Here is a 12,729-nt window from a genome sequence, read left to right as displayed (position 1 = left end):
CATGCTCAGTAAGGTGATCTCTGAACTTAGGCTCCCAAGCGCAGGACTGCAACTGCATATCACTGACTCCCATAGAGTTAGCTGAAGAGCCAGAGAAACCAAGTGTGTACTCCGAGCCTCAGCAAGACACTGGGACCGATGTCTGTGCTGAGCAGCAATCTGAGCGGCCGGACATGAAGGGGGGACTGCAGCGGCAGATAGGGCTTGGGATCTATCCCGTGCAGTGGGAGGATCCCGACGCCTAACACCCTCTTTCACCAATTTATTTTCCTAATAAAAAATCACACGTCGGTACACCATAGTCTAATGGATCCATCATAATCCACATTGATGTCCCACAGCGAGCTCTGCTCAAAAAACCAGCACACACTGCCAGATTTTACAACACTCTGCGATAGCAGGTAGTGTCTTTGACCAACGGTGACATCAGTAAGGTTACCGCTGGTCAAAGACGCTATGTAATAGCGTGGGAAGCACCAGATCTGACCAACAGTAACCTTACTAACTTCATCGCCTGTCACAGACACTACCAGCTATCAAAAACGCCAATATTTTACACTGCATTTTTCCTGCCAAAAGATGAAGAAAAGGTGCAGAAATTTCTGCATTAAAATACTCAATGTGTGTGGGGATCATGGTGCCATGGACTACGTCAGCCCTGTGGAGGACCTTGAGGGCAATTATCGGGGAGTGTTTTTTTAAGTAAAGGACTTTTGTGTGTATGTGGGTTTTTTTTAAAAGATGGGCGGCGGAAGCAGTAAATATTTATTTTTTTCCTCTGCTAGCAGAGGTCAGTGGGCCAAGCATCAGGTCGCTGGGTCTTAGATAGATCTGATGACACGATGCCACCGGCCAATCTCAGTAATGCCAGTAGCCTTGAAATCCAAGCATATTGATTGGCTGTTTAACAGCCACAAAACATGTAGGACAATGCTTCGAACATTGCGCTCTACCACTCCCGATACTCGGCCGAGTAACGAGCGTGCTCTAGCACCCTGATGCTCAATCGTGTAATGAGCAGTGCCACGCACGCTCACTTATCACTAGTTGTCACATGACCGCCCACCCATCACAGTCTTCCACTAGCCATAGTGTTTTTAATTAATTCCAATTTTGCTCAAATCTTTCGCATCGCATTGATATTCTTTTCGAACGTTGGAAAGTTGTATCAAACCCTGCTCTATTATCTATGCTGGTTTCAATATAACAGTTTGCTGGCTCATAAGTGTTTTATTTCTAATCTATAAGTCGTAACTATCTTTTCTTTTCTTACATTCCAGGCTATTACCGACACTGCAAGCTTACAAACATGCTTACCAATATGCATATCTCTATTTTTTTTTCTAGGCATTCTGCACTATATAAAATATACCACACTGATTCAGGACTTCCACTGTCTTTCATCAGTTCCTTTCCAACATGGGGATCAGTCAACACTCTTTCCAAACTTCAGTCAATTGCTTTCCTTCTCTCGGGTTTCAAACTCTCACCACCATCAAACCTTTTTTTTTGGTCATGCGTAGCCTCCAGAAATTGCATTTCTATTGCCTCATAAGCTGATACTCGTGTTCCCTATTGTCACAGGTTTGGTCATATCTCTACGAACAAATTGATCTTGCATTGTTCTGGCAGTGACATGTGCAAAGCCAGCTAGCAAAGGACTCCTTTCTATAGTGTAGGTGCGGTAAAATCTACATTCTTTTTTTTTCCTGCAGATCAAATATCTGCAAATTATTAATTATACGTTTACATTTTATGAACGTAGTTAAACTAAAATGAACACATTGTAAAGTATAAGCCAATGAAGAGTCATGAATAAAAAAAAATTAACTTTTGTAAACTTTATTTCAGGTCTTCGATTCAAAGCTATGCGGATTGAGGTTCTCTGTTCTTTGCTCACATTCCAAAGATATTGATTCAGTGGTTGCTTCCACAATTGGCCCTCGTGTATGAGAGGGAAACTGGATGGCGATATCACTGAGGAACGGCAACTAATGTCAATGATGACTATCTTCATGTACAGTAGTTCAATGGAATATGTTGGTGCCCTATAAGAAATAAAAGTTATTACTACTACCTACATAATGTGAGTATGATTAATAAGATTACCTGATGAAAGAACCCAAACACAAAACAAATGAATGAACTCATTAGTAGCTATAAGCAGACCTATGGAAGTTCGGGTTCTGGTACCCGACCTGAGCTTCAGTCCAAAGTTTGTTTCGGGTACCAGAGCTGTTCCCAAAGTTGAACCTGAACCCAATTAAATACAATGGGGATCAGAACTTTTAATTTCTTTCCTCTTCCCCCGGAGCTCCTGACATTGCAATAGACTTCCAGGAGAAGTCCTTTTTCCGCATTTAGCACCAGGCACTAACTGTTCAATACGAACTCTGAATTTTCGGGTTCGCTCATCTTTACTCTTTAGTGATGAGAGGATAAGATGAAATGGAAATTTGCCTGTTTGTGACAATTTTGATGCTGAACGAATTTATCCTCAGCGAATTTAATGTTCCTCATTATGGTCCAGACCCCATAATCACATCTCCTGCTCCTCCGCTCCTCAGCGACACATGTTTGGTCCTCTTCTGATCACCACTACTCATTCTGAAATCCCTATGCATATTTAGAAAGCTGACAATCAGAGGTGGGGTTAAGCAGAGCTCATGACTGTGGAGGACTACATTTCCGCAGGTTTACTGGTCCTTCAGCGATAATCTCCTGCTGATAAAACTGTGATTTTATCACAATTACAGCAAACAGCCCAGTAAAGGCCCCGTCACACTAAATGATGCACCAGCAATCCCGACAACGATACGACCTTGTCAGGATCGCTGGTGCCTCGCTACATGATCGCTGGTGAGCTGCCAAACTGGCAGTTTCACCAGCGATAAGGACCAGCGAGGACGCTGGTATCTAAGGTAAATATCAGGTAACTAAGCGTGCGTCACTTAGTTACCTGCTGTGTACCTTAGATACCTGCGTGCTCGTGCTAGGACGCTGGTGTCTAAGGTAAATATCAGGTAACTAAGCGTGCGCGTCACTTAGTTACCCGCTGTGTACCTTGGATACCAACTCCCAGTGCCAGCACGCAGGTATCTAAGGTACACAGCGGGTAACTAAGTGACGCGCGTGCTTAGTTACCCGATATTTACCTTAGATACCAGCTCCCATCGTCTGGTTACAGCGCTGGGAGCTCGCTGATCATCGGTCTCCCGCTGCCACAAGCAGCTATGCGCGCTGGCCAGTGGGAAACCAACGATCAAAAAATGGCCCAGGACATTCCTGCGCGATCAGCGATACCCGGCGGGGGGGGGGGGGGCGGTCGCTGATGTGTGTCACACAGAGAGATCGCTGGCAAGATCGCTGTTGCGTCACAAAATTAGCGATCTCGCTAGCGATCTCACTGTGTGTGATGGGGCCTTAAGTGACACATTGTTTGAATCAGGGTCTCTATCTCTACATTATATTGCTGTCAGATTAAGTGGCAAAAACTTGGAGGCAGAGTCCCATTAATTAACCAGTAACACACTGTTATCAACTAGAAAAAAGTCAGATTTGTTTAAAATATTCATCCAATATCCGCTCGTCCGGAAAATATATTTCTTAAATGGAATGTTCTTAGAATGTTTTTGATATATCCTTTTATGATTGAACATGTATGGCCATTTTGAACTACTGTAACTGGCAATACGAACTAAAATGGGTATGGCTGCCTAACTGTCGTCCCCCAGATGAACATTCATTCATCAATTGTTCAAACCTCAACCAACTTCTGTCTAATATGTATGGCACTGAATGCAAAAAAGAAGTGGACAGGCACAACCAATCATTAAAAAATGTTCAATCTTTATTCCAAATCCCTATCTTTAAAAATCCTTACAAGGATGATGTGGTACAGTAGCCACTCTGGCGCGTTTCTGGTGCCTACTGTGCCCTTAGTCATAGAGCATTTTCCTAAAATGTGAGTACGATGGAAATTTCCTCTTCCATTCCCATGTATGGCATTGATCAACTTAGAGAAGATGGCAGACCCCCAAACAAGGTTCCATGAAGGTTGACAATATTCAAACTAATGGTGAGAAGTAGAGCTAAATAGTATTGTCTAAATTATGACAGAGAGCTTGAAGAAGGAACTAATATAAGTACCAATTGTCTCTCATGCCAAATTAATAAGGTTCATCACACTTGGGTAAATAACACTATAGTTAATAAGTCCTTGTTCACAATGTCAGTATTATGAGTCAGGTTCTTCTTTGGTTTTGTCAGCCAAAAACAGGAGTGGCTCCAAAACACAGGTCAAGTGTGAGCCTTTCAATGAGATTTTATCTCTCTGCATCCTAATCCAGATTTTGGTTTACAACTATTGATATAAAATACTGAACAAATACTGACATGTGAATAAGGCCTTAAGGTGATTGGCAATTTGGTCATGTTGTCAAATTGTTTCTATATTCTAGATCTCCTTTAAAGGGTTTTCCATCCTTAGAGTGAATGTAGACTTGTAGCCTATGTGATTGCAGACTTGTGAATTGTCACATCGTGCTCACTGTACGCCGTGAGAATTTTTCAGTAACCGTGTTGCGAGTAGGCAGTCATATAGGGATTCTCTGTGAGGCGCCGGGAGTGGTGGGTGCATTACTGCAAGTATGCAATTTCCATACATGTGTCCATGTGCCGATTAGATGTGCTCGGCCTTGCCCATTGCAATTGCATTGAGCGAAGTTGCACATGTCTAGTCGGAATGTGGCCATAAGTATACAAATCGCATTCTTTTGGTCACATGACTACCCACTGCTGGCGTCAGCATTGAGGAATCCTCACAACACTCAGTGCAAGCAACATGATGATCCTCAATTCTAAAGTTACATAGAGTGGCTGTCGAGTTGAAACTCAAGGCCAAACAACCCCTTTGACCAAGTGGTGAGGGTCTATCTAATTCACATCAGTACCTAAAAGTGCATATGTTCTTGGTAGGAAATAGTCTAAATACTTTTATCCCCAAAAATGGCAAAAGTATTCTAGGATTGATACTTTTATTGGCTAACTAGAAGAATTATATTTGCAAGCTTTCAGAGCACAGAGGCTCCTTATTCAAGCAGGTTTCCAAAGGTAGGAATTAGAAATGGCAAGCAGGAGAATGAATAAGTAGGATGATCATGGTGTGGTGATATTTATAGCACATTGATGCTGCTTATGTCGTCTGATTTTAAAGCTACTCAATATTAATAAAGAATTACTGTTATGTTTTGGAAAAATGGTCTCAATCAAATTCCGCAACTAGAATTTTGGATGTGAAGCCAAAAGCATAAAATTAATATAGTATCTATGGCAAAGGTTCTATGGTGTTTAGCATGATAAATGAGAAATAACTTCAAAAGATGATCAAAAAGAATGTCCAAGCAAGGTGTAAGATGAAAATATATACTCACCTACCAATCCTGTGCCATTCCTCCATTAGTGGGACCACCGGCCAGTCTCTTGCTTTTAGTTCTAGCAGGAATAGCCATGGGACTAGTGAATTATTGGCTGCATCGCTCCCACGGCTGTGCGACCGAAACAAGGTGTACGATTATTGACTCCAGATTGAGACAGTAGGAGAGACCCGTATGTGAGTAAACATATTTTTTATTCTACAACATTAAGGAACAGAGATTTAAGGACCAGAGATTGTAGTAGAGAGGAGTGATTGAACAAACTCTAGACCTCTTGTTTTCGGCATAGTAAATATGGTTAGATGTCAACAAAAAGAGATTTGTCATACTTTGGGCCCGATTTATCATTTGCAAATTTTTTTATGTCTTGTGGTATTTGCGCCAAATTCATGAATTTGGCTCAAAATGTAAACAAGTCTTTTTCTTTATCTTTAAACTGTTTTATGACTTTTTGGTGCAAAAATCAACAAAAAATGTTCCAAAATTTCAAGCATACGTAACATCACTTGGTGGGGGGACTAGCGTACATCAGCTACAAATCATGACTTTTCAAAATTTTGTAAACTATGAATCAGGTTAAAAAAAAGGTCTGGAGACCCTAAGTGCCTCCTACATTGGCAAAATTAAAAAAAAAAGAACATACATAAAAAAGTGACTTTAAAAAGGCAGGCTCAAAAGCAATAATGAATTAGGCCCTAGTGGAAAAACTAGAATAATTCCATTGTTGATCTGAATCTTTACTACTCTACTCCATGAGATTATTGAATATATCTGATCAAATGACAATGCAAATCCCCAATGCTACCATTCTGGTTCCTGGCACAAACAATGACTTTTTCAGGTGCTTCTACTCGGAAAGCCACCTGAAAAAGCACTGAATAAATGCAAAAAAAGATGAAACATATGCGCTGCAATCTAAAAATGACTTGCTGCTCATAATTGGCAAAAATTAAGAGACCACTTTCAAATGTTCAGCTTGTTTGATTTTTCTCTTTATAGGTATATTTTTGAGTAGAATGTAAATTGTTGTTTTAGTCTATAAACTTCTGACCACATGTCTCCAAATTTCCAAGCACTAAATTTTGTATTTATTTTCAGAAAATGAGAAATGGTCAAAATAACAAAAAAATGCAGTGCTTGCAGACCTCAAATAATGCTAAGAAAACAAGTTCATAGTCATTAAGAAACAACAATACTAATGTTTTAACTCAGGAAGAGTTCAGAAATCAATATTTTGTGGAATAACCATGATTTTTAAAAACCGCTTTCATGCGTCTTGGCATGTTTTCCACCAGTCTTTCACACTGCTTCTGGTGCAAAAATTTAAGCAGTTCTTTGTTTGATGGCTTGTGACTATCCATCATCCCCTTGATTACATTCCAGAGGTATTCAATGGGGTTCAGGTCTGGAGAATGGGCTGCCCATGACAGGTTTTTGATGTGATGGTCTCATAATTTTTGAAAGAGCTGTATATTCAGGCTTTTACATTTTTTCTAAACCTCTTCAGTTTAGATCAGTGACCGGATCATTTTTCAGGTGGCTTTTGCTTAAAAGACCCTCATTAGTTTATTCAATGCAAGTTTTAAAGAAAAGCTGGCAACCAAAGATACAACAAAAAAAACACTGGAAAGGCGCAAAAAAAGGTCGCACGACCAAAGATGCTGGCATGATCTGAATCGTCTTCCTTCTGAAAAACTTGCTGGGTTCATTCACGCGTAAAAGATGATCAATGCACATACCCAGATTACAGGAGAATATAAAAAATTGTCTGATTAATTGCAGAAAGAAATTGTGATTATTCATCCATAGGGCATCTGTATTTATGCATCATCAGATGATAAAGTTTACAAGACCAAATGCAGTTTCCTATGTTAAAGAAGCTATGCTCCTCCTCCCATCAACATTTTTGTTCTCTTAATTTATTACAGTCATCTTATTATATAGCACTGTGTACATACAGTTACTCATTTTGCCTTTCTACCCAGCTAAGTCTTCTGTTTTCCATTAGTTCCATGATTAAAAGCTGACTAGTTTAATCCTTGGAAGCTTTATGTAGAAACAGAAGGTCAATTTTTTGTGCACAAGTCATAAGTCAGTGCAAAAGTCAAGGGCAGTGGGGGGAAGGAGTTGGAGAGGGGGATGACATGCAGGGAAAAGAGACTTCCTGTTTCTACACAGAGAAGAGAAGAGAAAAGAATTATCTGGGTAGAAAAGCAAAATGAGCAATTGTAAGTGCACAGCGCTATATAATATGATGATTGCAATATATAAAGAGGATAAAACCTTGGAGAGTGCTTCATTAATAATGGCATGATGACGGATGCTACATAGATGATAGAATGGAAAGGGAAGTAAATTTTACTAAAGATCCCGATGCTGGAATTTCCTTCCTTTTCCATTTGACTTTCCTGCGGCACTAAAAGTTTCCGTACATTGGCTCTTCATATCTGGGTGAGCTGACCTATTCTATATCCTACACGGATGATCCATATGGAGGAGGATTTTTTTTTTACCCACCCATAAACTTGAATAGGTGATTCTCGTCCGACATTCGGAAGACACTAGTGCATTTTACCATTTGTTTCAGGCGGGCATTCGTTCCATGTAAAATCATAAAAAGCCTTGCGATTAACATCAGTCTGATTGCTGTCATTTTTTTCATGGACCGCACTCAGACTGAAAATACGGCGGTGTGAAGAACGTAGCCTACAAGTGAATTGCTCAACATTCACTAGGAGATCAGATAAAGCTGACTGATGAATTTAAATCCACTTGTCACAGAGTATCCTAAAGTGAAATCATTTACACGTAATAATGAGTATTTTAATGGTTGCATCAGATAAACATTCCATATGCTAGGTATATAATAGCTGCAAGTGTTAAGCCAGCCTGAAACGGTGAGACGGACTCGGCTCAGGAGCCACGGGGAATGAGGGCAACTATCGAGCTTGCCCATGGCGCACTGGGCTCTTTTTGCATAAGTGCTCACACACCTGAATTAGCGATGAGCTTTATTAGTCACGTCTCCTTCTGCCATTCTAATTACTGCTTCTTTACCATGAGATGATATTGAACATGTAATGCAATTAATAGTGATATAATTGGCTGTAAATGAAAATTGTAACTTTTGTAATTTACTGCTAATCTATTTTCTTGCCGTCATTCCTTTCATGTAAAGATATTAATCCATTTTCTGGCGTTCGCGCTCCATCCTGTAATTGCATTTAAATACATTAGGTGACCACATTTTGACGTTTAGTAAATGCCATCATTTCCCCGGATGTAACCGGTTGACTATTGTACATTTGCAGTGTGGCATAATGGCGCTCCTGGGTGGAGGCGAGAGAGAGGGAGAAGATCTCTCGCTTTACGCCATTCATCGCAGGGCAGCTTTCTCTCATATGTTGTTTGGAAAACTGGAACGTGTAAACAGGGACAGAAATAGCAGCATTATTTCTATACAATTACACAAAAAGAGTGCCAGATGCAGCGGAAAAAGCGGAGAAATGGAGGGAAGCTTCACAACCATTTGGTGATACATACCGCCCTGCAAAAAGAGAGCGTTGTGCTTCACGTAAGACCATAAATTAAGGGGAATGCAGATTTTAATCATTGCATGTTGGTGTAAGGTTTGGTGCTATTAATGTATATAGTATATACACATCATTTGTGCATCTCATTTATTTACAGGCTTGCTTATCTGACTACTAATAAGCAGGATATGCAGATTTAGCTGTCACAATATTAGCAGTAACAACCCGTAATTAATAGCCCCCTCGTCCGACATCACTCTGAACACTTTTGATTTGCAGCATTGCTAGAATAAAGTTGTTTTAAGCAGCGGTTCCATTTTTTTTTTTTTTGCAACTGGAGGGGCCAATAATACGTTGCTTAGCAACCGGTTGCATCCCCCCCATTAGGAGAGGACCTAATATCTCACTTTCTTCTCTTGTCACCTACGTAGAAACACACTACCGTGTATGCAAATTATGCAACAGCAAGTGTCAGACTATATACACAAGCCTGCCTCATATCCAGTAGCGCCGGGGTGGCAAAATGTTCATTTGTTTTGTTAGAATTTCTGTTTATGGTTATTAGTTTCAAACATAACGCAATTATAAATCCCAGGGCCTGCTGGCGAGATTTGCATGCATTGTCAGCGGGGATCTCCAGCTAATAATAAAGAGTAGAAATATATTTATACAATAATTTGCCGGGTAAAATGAAAGCACACAGTCTCTCTCTTTTTCTTTTTTTTTTTTTTTACTGCCGCAGTAACGCATTGTCCTTCGTCAAGTGAGCAGAATTTTAAACAGAGGGTTTTTTTTTGTTCTTGTACTTGGTACGTACGAGGACAAAGAGAAAGAAGAGGAAGAAAAAGACGAGAAAGACTAAGAAGAAGAAATAAAAGAAGAAAAAGTCAAAGAAGAAAAAGAAAAAAGACAAAGAAATAAATGAAGAAGAAGACAAAGAAGAAGAAAAAAAGAAGAAAAAGTCGAAAAAGAAGAAAAAGGACGAAGAAGAAGAAATAAAAGAAAAAGATGAAGAAGTCGAAGAAGGAAAAGAAGAAAAAAAGACAAAGAAGAAATAGAAGAAAATGAAGAAGAAGACGAAGAAGAAAAAACACAAAGAAGAAGAAAAAGAAGAAGAAGAAAAAAACAGATTTAGCAACATTAGAAAAAAAAGTCTTTGACATGTTCCAGTTTAAGAAATTTCAACTGAAGCATACAGGGGTGTAATTAGCTTGCTTCTCACTTTCGGTGTTATTGGACACTGAGTAGAACATCAAACGTCTTTGTATATGGTTTCTTATTCTCCATGTTGCTTATAATTTTCAATAAGAGCGCTGTTCTCCGGCGGCAGGGAGGGGTGGTCGAAAAAAATCATCCACGTTACGGTTACGAGGATGTCCATACATGACTCCCTCTGTTTACCTACTCCCAAAAGTGTATCAAAGCTCAGATCCACAGGAATAAAAGAAAAGTTAAACAAAACAAGCATTTAACTGCGCAAAATAAGGTATGGACAAGGCAAACAGGTGAGGTATTGTTTAGGTGCTTGAGTCAGATCAATATCTGTGCTTTTCAAGCCAGGAATCCTGTCGGCTTCACTCTAACATTGAGCGTATCGTCTTACCACCAGCAGACAGACTGTCGCCTCTAACTAACTGATAGGGAACCTGTTTCACCCAGAAAGAGAGGAGGAGGAGTAAAAAAAAATAATAAATAAATAGGGCCCATCTTCATTCTTTTGCGGTTCAGTGCTGGATTTTGAAGGAATGTCTGAGCCTTGTTGCTTTTTTTTTTCTTAAATCCCTTATTGCAAGGCAGGTATGAGCACATTGGACGACGTTTACGCCAAACCTGTGGTCCTGATGGAAATCTACAAGCCCAGAGCCGGCAGATATTATATTGTTATTCTGCTTCGCTTTCTTCTAAGCACGGGAATTGCAGTGTAATCTTCATAGCAAAATGACCTTTTCTGCTGCTGCATTATTGTTTTCGATATTGATAGTTAGCAATTATTGTTGCTTTTGCTTTGTGGTAGAACATTGAGGAGAAGCAAGTTCACTGCCACTTGCTGATTTTGCCTTTGTTATTAGGGAATATGCTTTTTAATGCATTGTGCTTAAAAAAACAATGTTTCAAAAAAACATTATGCCGAACAAATGTAATCTCCCATTGCTGACAGATATGGCTGTATAATACACTTTCTTTTCATAATCATTGGAATACATGTTTTCACAGTAGCTGAGAACTGCAATAAATTGTCAGAGCTGTTCTGTTAAACTAATGCAAATATATATATATATTTACATTTTATATATATATGTGTATGTGTATCTGCAAGTTTTTCTCGATATCTGACATGCAATCAGAATAAACCTTTCCCGTTTTAGGTCAATTATGATTATCGTAATTATTAATACTGTATTTGCCAAATGCCAGATTAATGAGAGAGCATGTTTTAAGGCAATTTTTATTACTTACTGCAAAGACAAAAGCTTACATATAGTGGGTATGTAAAGTATTCAGACCCCATTTCATTGCAGCCATTTGGTAAATTCAGAAAAGTTCATTTTTTTTCTTAATGTACACTCTGCACCCCATCTTGACTGGAAAAAAAACAGAAATGTAGAATTTTTTTCAAATTTATTAAAAAAAAACCCCTGAAATATCACATATAAATAAGTATTCAGACCCTTTGCTCAGACACTCAAATTTAAGTCACATGCTGTGCATTTCCTTGTGATCCTCCTTGAGATGGTTATACTCCTTCATTGGAGTCCAGCTGTGTTTAATTAAACTGATAGGACTTGATTTGTAAAGACACACACCTGTCTATATAAGACCTCACAGCTCACAGTGCATGTCAGACTAAATGAGAATCATGAGGTCAAAGGAACTGGCCAAGGAGCTCAGAGACAGAATTGTGGCAAAGCACAAATCTGGTCAAGGTCACAAAAGAATTTCTGCTGTACTCAAAGTTCATAAGAGCACAGTGGCCTCCATAATCCTTAAATGGAAGAAATTTGGGACCACCTGAAATCTTCCTAGATCTGGCTGTCCAGCCAAACTGAGCAATCGTTGGAGAAGATCAGTGTGGCTGAGCTCAACAGATGCAGTAGGGAGATGGGAGAAAGTTCCACAAAGTCAACTGTCACTAGAGCCCACCATCAGTCAGGCTTTTATGGCAGAGTGGCCCAATGGAAGCCTCTCCTCAGTGCAAGACATATGAAAGCCTGCATAGAGTTTGCTAAAAAACACATGAAGGACTCCCAGACTATGTGAAATAAGATTCTATGATCTGATGAGATGAAGCTAGAACTTTTTGGTGATAATTCTAAGTGGTATGTGTGGAAAAAAACAGGCACTGCTCATCACCTGCCCAATACAATCCCAACAGTGAAACATAGTGGTGGCAGCATCATGCTATGGGGGTGTTTTTTAGCTGTATCGACAGGATGATTGGTTGAAATTGAAGTAAACATGAATGCGGCCAAATAAGAGATATCATGGATGAAAACCTCTTCCAGCGTGCACTGGACCTCAGACTTGGCCAAAGGTTCACCTTTCAACAAGACAATGACACTAAGCACACAGCTAAAATAACAAAGTAGTGGCTTCAGAACAACTCTGTGACCATTCTTGACAGGCCCAGCAAGAGACCTAACCTAAACCCAATTGAGCATCTCTAGAGAGACCTGAAAATGGCAGTCCACCAATGTTCATCATCTAACCTGATAGAACTGGTGATGATCTGCAAGGAAGAATGGCAGAGTATTCCCAAATCA

General features: G+C 39.7%; 1 long non-coding RNA gene across 1 annotated transcript in view; it reads left to right on the top strand.

Annotated features, from left to right (window-relative positions):
• The window catches only part of LOC141092037 (uncharacterized), a 223,397-nt gene extending 221,324 nt beyond the window's left edge, over window positions 1–2,073 (top strand). The window contains exons 2-3 of the long non-coding RNA XR_012232664.1: window positions 1,585–1,679; window positions 1,852–2,073. This is a non-coding gene — a long non-coding RNA (uncharacterized lncRNA). The remainder of the gene's footprint in view (window positions 1–1,584; window positions 1,680–1,851) is intronic.
• The last annotated feature ends 10,656 nt before the right edge of the window (window positions 2,074–12,729 follow it).

The sequence above is a fragment of the Dendrobates tinctorius genome, unplaced genomic scaffold, assembly GCF_039654945.1.
Source record: "Dendrobates tinctorius isolate UK_male_01 unplaced genomic scaffold, ASM3965494v1 ptg000057l, whole genome shotgun sequence".
Lineage (NCBI taxonomy): Eukaryota > Metazoa > Chordata > Amphibia > Anura > Dendrobatidae > Dendrobates > Dendrobates tinctorius.
This window is presented reverse-complemented; position numbering and strand designations above follow the sequence as displayed.